Consider the following 16,943-nt stretch of genomic DNA (forward strand, 5'->3'; position numbering starts at 1 on the left):
AAACCTTACATAAATATTTATGATCTTTTCAGATGGTGGTGATGTCAACGGTGACATTTAATTTAGTCTCGCAGGTTTAAAACGATGCATTCAATCAAATAGCAATAAATCAAACAGCAGATAGTTTTATTCTCATCTGACTGTGTATTACAGACAATCACCCATTCCTTCTCACATCATATTTCAGATCCCATATTTAAATGCAGATAGCATTTAAAGTAGGTACAAATCAGAATCGCTGTAAACTGAGACACTTATGCGGAACCATTATAAAGTTACTAAGTGGAGATCCAGTTGTTGCACTGTTGCACCTGTTCTTTTTTCAGATGAATGCTCCCTCTGGTGGTATGGGCAGCAGGATTAGGCTTGGAAAAGAAACACTCACGTTGGAATAAAACCATTTCGTTCAAATATATATATATTTTTTTAAAACCTGAGGTGGGAATTCAGTGTTTTATTCAATCTGTTATCTAGGTAAGGCTGACAGAGCACAACATGTTTTTTTCTTTTGTACAGTTAAGGATCACTTACAGTAGACTACATAAATAGGAGCAGCGTAACTTTTTAGTGCTGTCTTCAGCTTAATTCAGGAGCTTATACGCTTTCCTCATCCAGATGTTTCCACTGCTGCAAGAATGTGCACCTGCAACGGTTGCACCTCTAACCTGATGTAGGTTTCTAGGCCACCCGCAAGATTTTTTTATGCTCAAAAGGTGAATAAAAAACCCTACTCTGATTTTTTTGACAACCAGCTGAATGAAGGAATGACACATTAGACCATAACCTCTAAGTGCATAAGCAGAAAACAACAGTGGGTTGTACTGAAAAGGTGTAGAATAAAGCACACATCTGCAGTGGCACAGAACGGAGCAGTGAAAATAATCACAGACGTGACTTGCTGCGACTCCCTGACCTGCAGACACAAAACAAAAGCTGGCAGACTGGTCAAAGTCGTGCAGAAGACTAGATGCCTCCTGCATGACCTTCTCCTTCCAGACAAGGCAGAAAAGGCTGGCATTAATCAGCCAAAGAAACGTCATCACACCTGTTGACATGAGACATATTTAGTCATGCACTAATTAAATAGCTTCTGATTTTAATTATGCCATTGAGAGTTATAAGCCAAATCAGGATGGAAGACATTTTTTTGGTTAAATAGTTAAATTAAAGACTAAGGAAACCTGTATGGTTTTGACATCAATTTTTCTCATTGCTATCTCTTTTTTGAGTACTATATGCTAATCTAATTGGCAAAGAACTGACTTTTTAATCAGAAGAAAGGATACTCGGCTCCACATTATTTTGATTCAGTCAGTTTAGGGATCACTCCTGCCAAATAGCCAAGCCTGGAGATATTTAACAGTGAACAAAATAGCCTGCAGACAAAGATTACTGTGTTTGTATATTCTGATTAAAAAGGCAAAAAGATGCTGTTTATTCGATTCCACCATTCCCTCCTGAGATATGTTTTATCTAAGTCCATTATTCTCTGCTGGTATATGGCAAGCAGAGGAATGAGCTCAATTAGGTGAGGAAATGAGAGGAGAGGACAAATTTGGACCCTGATATTTAGAGAGAAAGAAAATGAAACATTGGAGGAAGGTCAAGAGAACATAAGAAAGAAGCAGTGGGGAATGAGAGAACATGAGAGAGCGAGAGAGGATGGAGATAGAGAGACAGAGAGGATGAGAAAGTGAAACTATGTTGTCATGGAAACTGGCATGGATCTGAAGAGCAAAACAAGAATGTAAATTGGTTTACCCTTAGGGAATGTGATGATGCTACAGGGAAGAAATAAGCAGGGAAATATATTTAAGGCAGGGCCTTCAATAACATTATATGCAAATAAAGAGATTTGAAACAAAAATAAATGTATACTAGTAACTGGGTGACAAAAGGTTCGGATCTCTTACTGTAGAGGCTTAATTTGTTGACTACCAGATTGTAGATAGAGGCGGTGGTAGATAGGAAGATCAGTCCTCATCCCTTTGGACTGAGCAGTTAAATGACTAATTTTAAAAAATGCATCCGCTTGAGAGGTGCAGAGGTCACTCTGAGTGGGTGAATTACTAATGTGAATAAACAACTTGTGGCCTGGCTGCTACACACCAGGAATGTTATTTAACAGGAATGATAAAACAGGTTGGCCTTTAGTGATGGTGCTCTCATGCTCATCATTCAACAATATTACAGAAGACAGGATTCATTCCAAAATGTCTCGTTTGTGTCTTCAGATAGCCTCCTGTCAACAGCTGCTAGAAGCCTGTGCAAACCCATTAGGCGTGGACTGAAAAAGAAAAAGTTCTGTTTACCTCATCATTATTTTCCTCCTCACCTGTGTGCTGTTTCACACTGCCAGAGCCTTTTGTCAGTACTTTGCTCACTAACATTCCTCTTTCAGTCAACTGCAGGAATCTCATCATTAGATTTGATTTTAGAGTCAGCTAGAGATAATATGAATGTTGCCAAGAAACTAATGTTTTCTGTGGTGACAAAGACACTACCCATGCCGTTTGTGTGTAGCAAGTCCTTCACCTACAATCTCCCTGAGTGTTTGTAGAGTGGAAACAGAGTAGATCTGGGAACACCATGTACTAAACAGACAAAAGCACTAACGTGTGTACCAGCACTCATACAAATCATCTTACAGCTTCATATTACTCACATAAATTAAACTACAGCACATGTGTCTGTCCATAAGGTACATGATAAAATTGTAAAATTGTATATTCCTGCTGAATACCTTAAATAATAATGTAATGATAATTGCTTTTACATACAATTTATGGCTACGCTACACATAACATACAAGACTGTAATCCAGAAAATATTGATACAGTAAGAGCATGTCAAATATAGGACTTGTAGACAATACAGGCAAAATTAAAGCACAATGAAATTAGTCTTTACATACATTACTGTCATTAGCAGTCATAATCCTAAATACTAAAACAGGATCAACTTGAGGATGCAGTGAAGCACAAAACAAAGTGGCAATGATGCCTTAAATGACTGACACTGGTAAATAGCCTGAATAACCTATTAAGGAGCAACCATTTGCAGATCTGTTTGTTTGTTCAGTCAGCGTGCCAGTCTTAAGGTGGTGTGTTTTTGGTGGGGTGAGTAATTGTAATTGTGGAGAAGCAGTTGCTGTGGTTGCTGATGCAGATGCCGGTTCATAGGACCGGTATCTTAAACAGGTGTATTCCCAGATGGGCTAAGTCAGCAACAATCACATCCTCCTCTTGCCTTTAACCCTTTATATAACCCATTACAGTGCCCTACAAAGGGTTAAAACCAGGCAAGCCTTTGATGGAGGGCAGCCAGCCGACATAGAAATGACAAACTGCTCAGAAAAGGTGGAGGCAGAGTGAAATCGAGCAGTGATGGATGCTCAGCAGTTTTTCATTGACAGGAATTTGGCCTAGAATTTGCTGTGATGTTTGGGATACTGATTTTGAGACAGGAAGAGCATGTTTCAGTCAGACTGGAAATGTTCTCTTCAGACCAGAGAATTTAAACGACTTAATTGTGTGCTCAAGGCATTGTGAAAGATGAGCATATACTACATGGGTTCTTGTGGAAGTTGATTTAATCTCCACAGTCTTGTTTGTGTTATGATGAAGACTGTTGGCACACCTACACACCCATGTGGCCAATTCTCTGCTGTAGTTGGCCAACATGTTTTCATGGATTAAATCCAGGAGGGTGGTGAATTAAGGTAATATTTAGCTCACTGGTTCAGGTTCAGTGGTTAGCATACTGATGGCAGAGTGTTCATTAAAAACGAAGCTTTGCAGTTTTTTCCATTTATTGAGATTGGGTGAGATGCATTTACATATATCCTATAAGTAGACAAATCATTTGTGTAACTAAGTAATGTCAGACAAATACAAATAAATTATATAAAAATTAGGTTCAGGTACATATAAAAAATGTTAATCACTAAGATATGCAGACACTTGTGGGAGTGAGAAGGAAGAAAAGAGATCATTACTGACTTGTGCTCAATGAGAGTCCTGAAAACTCATCTCCCCTTGTTGGCAAAATACCCATGATCCACTTCACTCACACATGTACAATGAGTTGCTCTAAAACGGTTTAAGCAGAAATCAGATGAAGCCTATACTGACCACATAGTCGTTAGAGAGTCCTGTCTTTTTCAGATTTACTGTTGGTTTGGACAAAACTAGCTGCTCTAGACTCTTTGTTCTCCTCCGCTTAATGTTCTCCTGCTCAAGCTTTAGCACAAAGCTGCAACAGGAAATGTGCTCGTTTTTAATTGTGGACATTGCGAGTGGACAATAGATGGCAGTAGAGTTGCTCTGATGAATTTTAATCATGTTCAGAGTCCCTCACCCTTCGTCTCCTTCAGAAATAGTCAATGTTTAACACAAAGACAGGTATGACTCACTGACAAGCAGCAGAGAAAAAAAAAAAAAAGAAATGGTGACATTAGATTACCACTGCATTCACATTAGATTCCAGGTAGCTTTCAAAACCTTGAAAATCCACGTGTGAAAAGCTATTTGGATGCCATGTTGGCACAGCAATCCTAACTAAAACACAGTCCAGCTGCACAAAAGGATCCAGCTCAACATTTTTTTTTTCTTCTGTGGTTGTTAAAATATTGAAAAAAATCATTAGACATATTTTAAACAATATAGATGAAAAGCTGAAAAAGTGAGTAAAATCAACATATAGAGAAACCTGTAATTTATACACATCATTACTAATATTTAACAGAAAGCATATAGTTGTAAATCTCGTAAATCTAAACATCACTGAACAATGACATGTAACATCCAAACAGTTGCCATTGTGTGTAGTTGCATTTGTAAAGGCAATGGGAGACATAGAGCAGGCCAGGCCAATGAAGTTTAATGGGGCTACATGAGGTCCTGCACTATATGTGAGTTGAAGCCTGACCCTACAAAAAGGTTACAGGGACTGAAGGTGTTGCTGTGACCTTTTGTAAAACCGTGAATGTCTGGCCCTGGCTGCTTATGACTCCAGCAAACACAGTGAGTGTAGCTGTACATATGGCAACGTCATCCTTTGAAACAGTGAGAGCTCAAAACAGGCTGGATCCAATTAAATCCTTTTGTCTTTTGCCCAGTCTCCCCTCCTGGTTGTGCTGTCTGTTTTTACTTTGTGTTATTCATATTCATTCCATTACGACCCTCCTCCCCCAGTCTTTACTGTCCCACAATGCATTTCGCTGAGACTGCTAGGCAGATGTTTTTATGGTGTTGAAGCTAATGAATTCTGGGTACAGAAATGTTAGACAAAATTAAACATAAAGCTCGGAAATATCAATTAAAATGGATTTTTTTAAACATGTTTGTATGGAGTTTGTGTACACTCTTAAAAGCTATGAAAGAGACATCCAGCTCGTTATGTAGATTCCACTGGAAATCCTTGCCCTAGCCCACATGACAGAGCAACTGGCTGAGAGCGGCCTCATCTGGAACTGCCATCAGTTGCTTGTTAAATGCAGTGTACGAGTGGGGCGGGAACATGGCAGCATGCAACTTCAGCCAATCCATAACCAGACACTGGGAACTGTGCACACAAGCTGCAGGTCAGAAAGCAGTTTGTTTAATGAGTGTTTGTAGGTGGGTGTATGTGGGCTACATGCCTACGCTGGACCTGACCATGATATAGAATCTGTGCTCCCCTCCTGTCTCTCTGAATCCTGTCTATGTAATTGATCCCAGACTGGACATTTGAGTTGCCAGGAGCGATTCATATCGTTTTTATCTTTTAGACAAGTCCTCTACTGCTTCCAGATGGGGAAGGCACTCCAGGGTTCAAGTTTGTTTTTGAAAAAATGGTAATGGTTTAATGTCTTTACCTTACAAACACACATGCAGCAAGAGGAGAAACCTACATGACTCACAGGGCGTGTATTGTAGATAATTTGTTTACTTTTGTTGATGTTTGTTTTCATGGCTACTATATGTGTGAATGGAAGCATATCATTGTAAACCGGTGACAGTGCTGCTGAGTTAACATTGTGTGAAATATAAGCTTGTATAACAGCAGCGATTTCCATTCCAGGTTGCTTTTTTTGTAAACTTGAGCTATTAACGAAATTATGTAAAATTTAATCAAATTGTGTACATATATTCCCAAAGTTTTAACACCGTTTTACATCCGTTCTGAGTTCATTTTCATTTTATGGTCACATTAGGCAGAAAAATGGGATGCTGGTATGTCTGAAAACCATTCCAAACATATGCAGTATTCCTGCCTGCATCTCTACAGTACTTGTAGACTTGCACCATGTTAGATTTTACTGCCACTGCTCTGCATACTTCATACATGTCTGATATCCAGTGACATATTTACATGTGATCCACAAACACTTATGGTCTCCATTTTGATTATGGTGAAGAGATTTAAGAGAATAGCCAAACCCATTTTGTTATTTTTAGAGATTTGTTTCATTTTTAAACCTTTTTTTTTATATATAAATGCCATTAGTAAAATATAAAAATAAGCATCTCAGAAACTGACTGCTGTAAGACCTGTCAGACACACATACCTGTGATTCCTGCCAGTCTTGAATCAACAAGCATCAAACCAACCAGCATCACAACCAAACTTGCACAAATTTGGCATGTGCTCGTAAAGTAAACACAGGGTACGTTTTTTTCTAGAAGATGAAGGAGTTAAACCATGTTTGACAACTCCATTAGACCAGTGGAAACAAAACAGTAATTTACACTGTCATGCTTGAAGCATCTTTAAAGCTAATTTTTGGTTTTAGGAAAACATCTCACCATTTAAATTGTTGACATGCCACAGTGCAGCACTTCTGTTGAGTGAGCCTGATAATTTACTGTTGCACATCTCATGATGAATTGGATAATAATAGAAAGTGCTGCAGTTTGAACAAGAAACCAGGATTCATGGTGACAGTAAAACATGTCATCTAACACTAAATTTAAAAAAACGCATCTGCCAATGTAAACACGCAGGTTTGTGCATGTTTTAGCCCGTTTACCACGCATCACTGTGTGACCCATATGGTCACACTGTTGGGTAGTAATGCAGGTGTAAAGATAGAGTTATTTGTCAAAACAACTTTCAGTGAGAACATTCAACCTTCACAGACACATAAAAGTCATCCCCAAAGGCAACTCAGAATAGAAATGAGTGATGAACTGCTGCCTTGGGAAAACAGAAGACTGCGGAAAGACCACTGTTTTGAAAAATATGGTAGATAAACTACCTATACTTTATCTCGAAAACTTAGAAAGAAAGAAAAAAAATTACAAGGTACAAAAATTACACACTGTGGTCTGATGGGATAAGTTGGTTATTTTTTGACTGTGTTTAGTAATTTAGCCTCCACTGATTGTCTGGCAAATTCACTGTCACGTCTCGAGACAGTTCCCTTTCAATGTGCACCACCATAAATCATTATAAGTAAACCACACAGCTCCATGAACCTCTCACTCCTATTGTAATATGACAATCCAGTCTGACTATGAATTGAAATAATCAGAGAATAAGCTGCTGAAAAAAGGCCTAAAACACTGGATTATTACATGTTCCTCTTGTTCTCTGCCCTTAGCGGCCATGGAAGACTCTGGAAAACAAAGAGGCCTATGACAGACCACCTGCTCCGAGAGGATTGTGGGTATGAGCTACTGTACATTAAACAGCTGAATCAGGAGCAGTACATAGGTCCCATGGGGAGCAAGGCTGGAGAAAAAGAGGGGGTGAGGGGAAGCTAGTCCAGAAGATGTGGTCTTGTGGAAGTGGTTACAGGGGTCGTAGCTATTTGTGGCATATCTGCTCCTTGAATCCTGATGGACAGTGGTCAAGTCTGTGCTCAGTACATAAATACTCCATGCTACATTAGCTGCCAAAGCCTTTCCACATGTTGTTTGCAGAAGGCCTCTCTGGTGCTTAAGTCCCAATCCCCATCTGGCTCTTTCCAGGTCAACTCATTCAGGACTTCACACACGTTCCCTGACATGGACTTGCTTTCTGCTTCAAAAGAGGGGCGAGAGCCAGGCCCTCTGTAGTCCTGTGGTTTACATACCCAACCTAGCATGTTGTAAGCTCAATTCAGACTAACACACTGTAAAATATTAACACAGTCAGATCCTGTTTAGCATCTTACTAAACCTCAGCAATGTATTCTACTTAAAATAAAACCTCTGCCAGTGGAGTGAGACAACTCCTGTTCAATCCAGTGGGGGTTCTCTTGTTACAGGACTCTGAGTGTAAACATCATGAACCAGGGCAGTATAAACATATCTTTCCACTAGTGTCAAGAGAACAACACTTGATTCAAGTAAATCGTTTACACAAGATGATTTTAATTGGGAACAAGTCAAATAATCTTACCCCAGTGACACATTTTTCTTCCTGTTTTGAGAAAAACAAGATGTTAACAATAACCATTAAACTGAAGGACTTGCCATGATGATGATATAAGTTTTATACAGTGCAAGTGATCAACAAATACACTTAAGTTGGAGAGCAAATGTATCCACAGATCTTTGGAAGCCAGTAGAGGTCATCCATTCAAAACTGGAAGAACTCATTCATGTGTTTCACAGTCATTGGTTTGTTGATTTAAAGCAATACTTGGATATGGTGATAAATACACTACTGTACTTATTTATCAATGAGTTTTACAGGCGCAGATAAGAGGATTTTTTTAACCTTTGGACTGATCCGTGTTAGCTCTTTCCCCCTATTTCTACTCTTTCTGCGAAGAGATTCTGGTTTATTTTCCTCTTTGACAGAAAGTGCTGTTCAGCCACTGCTTATTTTTGTAACTTGGATTTTATCAAAATGGACCAGTGTCCAGAGATGTTGACTCCCTCTTATTTTGTAAGATTTGTTGTCCTCTGCACATCAAAATCCTGAGATTTGAGACCCATGTGTCTTCTGCTGGCTGCATCTGTGAGGTTTCCTTGTCCCCCTCCTCCCTGCTTTTTCTACAGTTTCACAGTTGTCATCGTAGTCATAATTTACTGCACAAATATATAGTGAGAGGTTTTAATCTTCTCATCAAATTAGCTAGAAAGTATTAATGCTCCACCTTTGTTAGTTATATCAAATTATCATTATTGTATCATTAGTAAGTCCATCCATCATCTATACCCACTTATTCCTAACCAGGGTCACAGGGATCTGCTGGAGCCTATCCCAGCTCTCTCTGGGTGAAAGGCAGGGGTCCACCCTGGACAGGTCACCAGTCCATCACAGGGCCACATAGAGACAAACAACCTCACACACTCACACTCACTCCTGTGGGCAATTTAGAGTCACCAATCAACCTGACAAACATGTTTTTGGACGGTGGGAGGAAACCAGAGTACCTGGAGAAAACCCACACAAGCACAGGGAGAACATGCAAACTCCACACAGGAAGGCTCCTGCTGGGATTTGAACCAGGAACCTTCTTGCTGTGAGGCAACAGTGCTAACCAACTGCTGCCCAACTTTAGTAAGTATGCATGGAATTATCTCCACCCACTGATCTATTTTAGCACTTGACTGAATACTTGGACAACAGTAGGAAAATAAGTAGGCTGCAGGGATGCAGAAGTTATCTGTAGCTTTTCTGTAAATCAATATTTTGTGCCTGTGCACTTCTGGGACTCAGTTGAGGGGAGAGGCCCCTTCCTGCTGCCCTTGTCCCAAGGCCAGTCAGCTAATGGCTGTGCTCCATGATTCAGGTAGAGGCCTCTGCAGAGGAGGCCAGCACAACGAAGTCTGAGGCTGTGAGATGAGAAGTGAGCCAGGAGGGAAATTGAGGTCATAAGGGTGGGCCTCTGTGTTTTACGAGCACAGACTTGCTTACCTCTGCTCTGGCTGCCTGGCAGATAAATGATGATAGAGCAGAAATATACGATAGGGTGGCTAATATATGTTAGCCTGTCTACCAGAGCAGTAGAACAGCTTTGCTCCACCTCCTCGGTGTGTGGTCCCTGATACAACTGTGAAACTGTAGAAAAAGCAGGGAGGAGGGGGACAAGGAAACCTCACAGATGCAGCCAGCAGAAGACACATGAGTCTCAAATCTCAGGATTTTGATGTGCAGAGGACAACAAATCTTACAAAATAAGAGGGAGTCAACATCTCTGGACACTGGCCCATTTTGATAAAATCCAAGTTACAAAAATAAGCAGTGGCTGAACAGCCCTTTCTGTCAAAGAGGAAAATAAACCAGAATCTCATTAGATGATAAGCGGAAACATGCATCCTTAGTGTAAGCCAACACAGACTGAATCATCTGCTGTTAATCTTTAGTAACACATTCCAGTGCAGGTGGTCTTTGGAAATGAGAGGCTAGCTTTGCTTTCAACAATGCCAGTGGTAATGACTGATCTAATCATAGGGCACACTGAAGGAACTCACCTGTTTTGCCAGCTTTGCTTTCACATAAAGTTCAGTGTTGCCAAGTGCTCACAGTCTGGGCGGGTGGCACATGTTGGGGTGGCAGTAATGTGTTACCCAGATGGCTATATAGTCCCAGCTATCTGGATCTGATTCTATTCTCTCATCTGCTGCCAAGAACAAAAAAAAGTTGCTCAAGCTTGGCCTGGTCAGATCCGCGCAATAGGGCACTGCACCTGAAAGCTTTTACAGGGCTGAGACGGTCCAGATAAGATGCAACATCTCCTTTGTCGCTAACTCTCCCTTAGCAGGGCCAAGTCCCCCCAAACAGACCACCATCCAAAACATTTTGTTTTTCAACAACTCACATTTTCCAGTTGCGTGGTCTTCCTTCTCATTTTTTTAAAAGCTGAGAGCAGCCAGACAAATCAGGCAGGCAGCCAGCAGATGTGGCAGGCTGTTGTGTGCAGGACTGCAATGCTTAGAAAGGATGTGCTTCACCAGAAAAGAATTTGGTCAGCTCTTGCTCCAGCAGAAAAGGACTTCTGGTTCCATTAATGACAAATCACACTCCTTCCCTTCTGTGATATAGCTTGAAAATTAGAGGCTGGTGTGGCAGCTGCAAGAGGGTTATGTCAGTGGTCTAGCTGTACTGGCATAGGTTTAAAATTTTACTGTGCATGGAATAAACGTCTTGTGATCAGGATAATTCCATTGTTTAAGATAATCAGATACAATACAGACCAATATTTCTGAAGAGACAAATGCAAATGCTGAAAGAAATTTCTGTCTGCTATGCAAGATCAATTTACTTGGCTATTCTCAAAGCTCTGTCATAATCTGCTTCACTGAATATCAAATGTCATCACATGAACAGTTAAGCAATGCAAAAATATTCTGTTTGCACTGTTATAAAATGATAAAGGATACATATTGTAAATGGTTCTTATTCTGAAGCATTTCTAACACATTTCTGGCACACACTGTATGCTGGGATACATTGCCAAACTATCATACTGCGTACTGGCCAGTGGAGTGCAAAAAGTTATTATAGTTAGTTGTTTGTATAGTTATGTCTGTATTTCTATTTTCTTTCAGTATTTTCCATTGCAGGACTTGGCAATTTCATCAAAAACACCATTGTGGAATGTGTTTATTAGTTTGTCAATGTTCCTTTGACACATCTTTGAACTTCATCTGCCATCAGTCCACTTTGCCCTCAGAAACCATGTTATTTTATTTCACAGTTTTATTACATTGCCTGTCAGCTTCCTAAATATAGTCCTCCTCTTCCCCCCAAAGTGCTGAACATTAAGTTCCTACTACTGTAATTAGAGCCTTCTCCTCAGTCTGGGTTTGCCTCCAGTAAGAGCAGGTTTATGGGCTGCTTACAGGGCCACACTGCTCAGCATCATCCTCTTCTCTTACAGCTAGCAGCTCCAAACATCAGCCATTTTACTGACAGCTGCTATATGCCACCACTTGTGATGCTCACTGTTTATCTCCTCTTAAATTTAGTCTGCACAGTTTTTTGCTACAACAGAAGTACTTGCAACAAGCATTTAAGGATTTTGGCACTGGTAACCATACATAAATTATGCAAAACTTCATGCATTTTTAAGTGTTTATGTATGCTGCCTCTATGAGCCACTCTTGTCTAAGGCACAATACTGTCCACTGAGTCATGAGAAAAGCAGATATGAGTAGATGACATGAATTAGTCGTGATTTTCTTCTGGCAGCATGCCTCTCACCGGGTAAATAACTCACATGTGTATGCGTGGGAGTCTCCACACTGATTCTCTGACCTTGCAGGGCCATGGTTTTCATTTCACATGAGAAGTGATGGAATTTCTACAAAGGCCTATCTTCATTGGTTTATTAAATTATACATGAAGCAATAGCATCGTCCTGACACCCTACACCTTTCACTCTCAGGTCTAGCCATTAGCCCAGCCATTAGTGGAGAGCTGAAGAGACAATGAAAATGGAGCAACACCGGGGAGGTGGAAACATTGATGAATAATTTAAAATGAATCCAGTGTAGTTTGAAAGAATTCTCCCTGTGAGTCCCACAGCCTCCCTCAGTCACTCTGTGTACATACAGCAGTGTGGACAGGAGGGGCAACACAATTTCAGAAGTGTGATAGGTTTTAAATAGTCCCCTAACTTAAGATTTTCATTTTTTGTGTTTTGTGGCACCACAAGGAGTCTAAAGATGCTGCCTTATTTCTGCTTGTTCCTCTGCAGCCTGACTCTACCTCTGCAAGGTAAAGCCTCATTGTACTTTAGCTCACTTTAATAACAAAGCTGTTAAGCTGGAGACAAGTTGAAGCAAGTAGGCACTCTCTCTGTCTCTTTATTTTGTCAGATTGCTAAACACAGTCAGAGGGAGGATCCTAACATTTGATCAGTCAAATAAGCCAGAGGCAGATAAACTATGAGTGTGTTTAATTATGTGTTGTTCAGCCTCAAGAGCTGACGCAGGCCATTCCCAGCAAACTGTGAGGTCTTGTAAAGTTTTCTGAAGACACAGGCTAATAAACATCTGTCAATACTGAGTCTGTAGAGACTGTTTTGGTTGATGTGCAGAAAAACAACACATGAATTTTTCTTTCCATACAATTATAGTAACTGACTCCACATGTCTTGTGTTACAGGTCTGGAGATACTTGATCCTGAGGAGGTAGAATATATTCGCTCCCATGTGACAGCATCAGTAGGAGGTTCAGTCACCCTGCATTGTGGCTCCACCATGCCTAACATCTTCATCTGGGGTTTTACCAAACCAGGCACTGAAAATAATGTAGCAGTGGCTTACAACTATGGACAGGGCCCAAAGCTCCAGTCTCAGTCCAGCAGCCTGGGCCGCATGCAGGTGCTCATCAACACCTCAGCTTTGCTCATAGAGGAGCTTCAGAGGGATGCAGCAGGGATGTACACCTGTCAGGCTTTGTACGATACAGACGAAGGAGCCAGGATAACTTTTTACTTCACCCGACTGGATGTGGTGGCCAACTAATTCTAACTGCTTTGATTATATCAATTTAAACACTACAGCAGTGTGCTGAATTAATGTCTACTTTAAGGATTCATGGTAATTGTGTGGTTCTTCAAACTATTTGCTGCTCTGAACCATCTGTTCATCCGAATTACCCAAACACTCTCTCTGAGTACTCTCTAGTAGCATCCCATCATGCAGATGCTTTTGATCTTTGATACCCAAACTTTGAGATACATGCCTGAGATCTGTAGTCCCATCACAATGAGTATAATAGCAGTGAATAGAATTTAACCAATGACAATATGAATGTAAAGGGAAATTACACCAATTTAATCAAAATCTCCAAATTGGCTCATCACAGGGTGACTACTACTATTCATCTGAGAAAGGTTTCAGAATTGAAGGGAGCTTTGTCCAGTGATGTTATGTTATCAAGAGTTAAATCGACTTTTATCAGTGGGCTGGGCTGTAACACATACTGAAACACTTTGATCAGGGAAAGACTGAACTATTGTCTCCTGCAATCTTTGTAGTCATATAAACTTACAAAGCGTGACACCATGGGTTGTGGTTTCAGTTTCAAATACCTCACCAGTGCTTGTATTGTGCTGATTATTGAAACCATATGGATTATGGTTTCATTAGAAGAAACTATTATTTGTTTTCTCAACATATTATTATTCATTACTTTTAACCACACTGCTGTGCTGCTTTCCTTTCTCTATGTTAAACTTAAACTCACTATTTAAATTATGTGTTGTCACTTTCAACAGCCTGAGACTGAAGCACATTCAGAGCAGACTGAAACATGTCAACATTTTACAGAATATCACTGGACACCACAAACTCTCACTCCTGAATATTTTGTCTGAAACAATCTTGCTCCTTTTAAGTGGCAGATGCCACCACAGAAATCCTTGCACCATTAAACTAATGTTTATTTATTGTTGCTTCAATAATTAATCTGTGTTAATATTAGTGGTCAGTTCATACATTGATAATTTAATTTTCTGCGTGTGTTTCTTTAAGTCTAATTTTCATTCTGAAACTTATGTCAGCAGGTTCAACCTGTCTCTTATGAATAAGCTCACCGGGGGTAAAGGGGATGCAGCTGGGCTCAAGATGAGGCAGAATTTTTGTTTTTCCTCCTGATTAAAGCAAACAGGTGCACACGACAAATGCAGACGTTTGAACTTCACAAAAACCAGAACTGCTATGTGGTGTCCACATGCATCAATCTGAGCTGTTTTACAAATAAACTGTGAATATAGACCATTCATCTTATGCTGCATCAGAGCTCATCGCTTGCAGGGACCCACTGGTATGCTGTTGGACTTCATCCAACCACAACATACTTCACTTGCGGTTTGTGACATCTCAAGGATAAAACTGCCTGGGGTTGAATCAAGTTAGTTAACAACACACTGCCCAATTCATAAGAATTGCATTCATTCAGAGTGTGCTGGAGAGGAGACAGAGAGGAAGAATGGTGGGCGGAGGGACTGGCATTAACAGGTCGGCGCTGCAGCAAGGGGCAGAAATTCCAGGACATACAATGAGCTTTTTTGTTCCCATGGGCTCCTTAATGAAGGGGTGTAGCTGCGTGGGCAAAGGGTGCAGGGCAGGGCTGAGGGAGAGTGCCGACTGACAGACGCGGGAGAGGGAGAAGAAGCTCATTTAAAGACAGCCCTGCCCTTATCTCCTCATCAGCCCAGTCTGCGTCTGTCAGCATCCCCTCTCCCTCCCTGGACCATTTCTCTTTCATTTCCAGCTTCATTTCCTACCCATTGTTTTGTTCCTTTTCCTTCGTAACTGCAGCAAGGGAAACATAATGGACACACAGATAAGCTACTGCAGAGAAATATAACAAAGTTAAAAGAAAATGTAAGACTGTACAAAGAATGGTCACTTCTTTCAATCATTTTGTGCTTCGATTCACTTGTAATTTTAGATTCACACCACGGAAACAAACATTTTTTGTCAGTGTCTTTCGAAAAAAAAGGGGAAGTTTAAAGCTGAGAAACTGAGGGAGGCCATTGGAGGGAAAGAAGTGTTTCAGGCACGTCAAATGGGCAAATGCCACCAACCTCAACAGCCTCCATCAAGACTAAAAATAACAGCCGGAAGAGGCTGTGCCACGCCTCAGGAGCAGGCAAGTATATCCAGGAATATCCCATACACCATCAGGGGGAGGAGAGATGCCAGGCGAGCCAGGGCCTAAGAACTGGCAGGCGACTCTGGCACAAACACAGGCAGACAGGCACCAGGCATGGAAAGCCTGCACCGCAGTCATCCTCAGTGAAGCACAGCCAGCCCTGTCATCTGCCTGCTGCAATCCTATCAACTCCAATCAGCCAGTACACCATGGAGATTATTTTAAATCCAATGGAGGGTTTAAGCCTTTAAAAATGGTTTGGAACTATGCAGGCTGAAACCTGAGACGAGTGTATTACAACTGTTTTACGAATGAGTTACCTGCAGTACGTTGTCACATCAGGACCATTTCACTCAAACAACAGAATATAAACTCATCCTCCTCCTATTTCTAATACCACTATCCATTTTGTTTTCAGTAGGACATTAAATCTACACCAGACATTTTCATGCTGGGCAGTTCCAGGTGGCAATTCAACCTTTACATGGCACAGAAAACATGGAATGTACAGTTATTAAACTGGCCATATTTCTCTAATCTTTCCAGTTTCTGTTTGCTTCAAGAGTCACCTCAACCAAATCCCAATAACCTATTTCCCTCACATAGCCCCAAGTGCCAACTAGCCATGCAGACAGTTCAGGTTTTGTATGTAATTTTTAGATGTGCGATTTCTGCCTGCCTCCCCCAATACAATGGAGGTGAAGAAAATTAGTTTGAGTTACTTGAATTACTGGATGTTTTTCCTTGGAAAAAGTCAATAGTATTGTGTTTTTCAGAAACAATGAATCTGTTATCTGGATAAGCAACAGACATAACAGTTAACTGATTTCATTAGGGCTATTTATTCTCTTTTCTTGGTATGATAAAACAAAACTGTTTTTATGTAGGTGACCTAGCTGTTTTAATCAAGGAATACTACATCAATGAAAGGATGTGTATGTGTCAAATTTTAGATTTTGTATTTTGTTTTTCTGTGGTTGGACATTTGCACCAGTCTGTTTTGGTGATCATCAACAGGTTTTTGGTTTTTTGTTGTTTTTTTTTTGTTGTTTTTTTTAAAGCAGCAGAGCAGTCTTAACATGCAACAATCAGTATGATTTTTTTTTAATGTAACTACTCTGGTTCTCAAACAGATTGGGGCCAGTAGGTCAACAGCGCTCTTATAGCAGGAGTGGATTCTGTGTAAAGTGATGAGCTATCAAGTATTCACTGAAGCAGGGAGCAGAAGCCTTAATCTGAACAGTGAAGGGAGTGTTCACTCTGCTCAGGGGTCACTGCAGTGGAACAGCCCATCATAGAGCCACATCAAAGGCCTGCCAGAAATATCGATGGGTTTGGACGCAAGCCGGGAAATGCACTATGGGTATCATTCATCAGGCGCTGAACATGAAGAAGGGGAGGAAAGAAACTGAAAA

The sequence above is a fragment of the Mastacembelus armatus genome, chromosome 13 (assembly GCF_900324485.2).
Source record: "Mastacembelus armatus chromosome 13, fMasArm1.2, whole genome shotgun sequence".
In the NCBI taxonomy this organism is placed as follows: domain Eukaryota; kingdom Metazoa; phylum Chordata; class Actinopteri; order Synbranchiformes; family Mastacembelidae; genus Mastacembelus; species Mastacembelus armatus.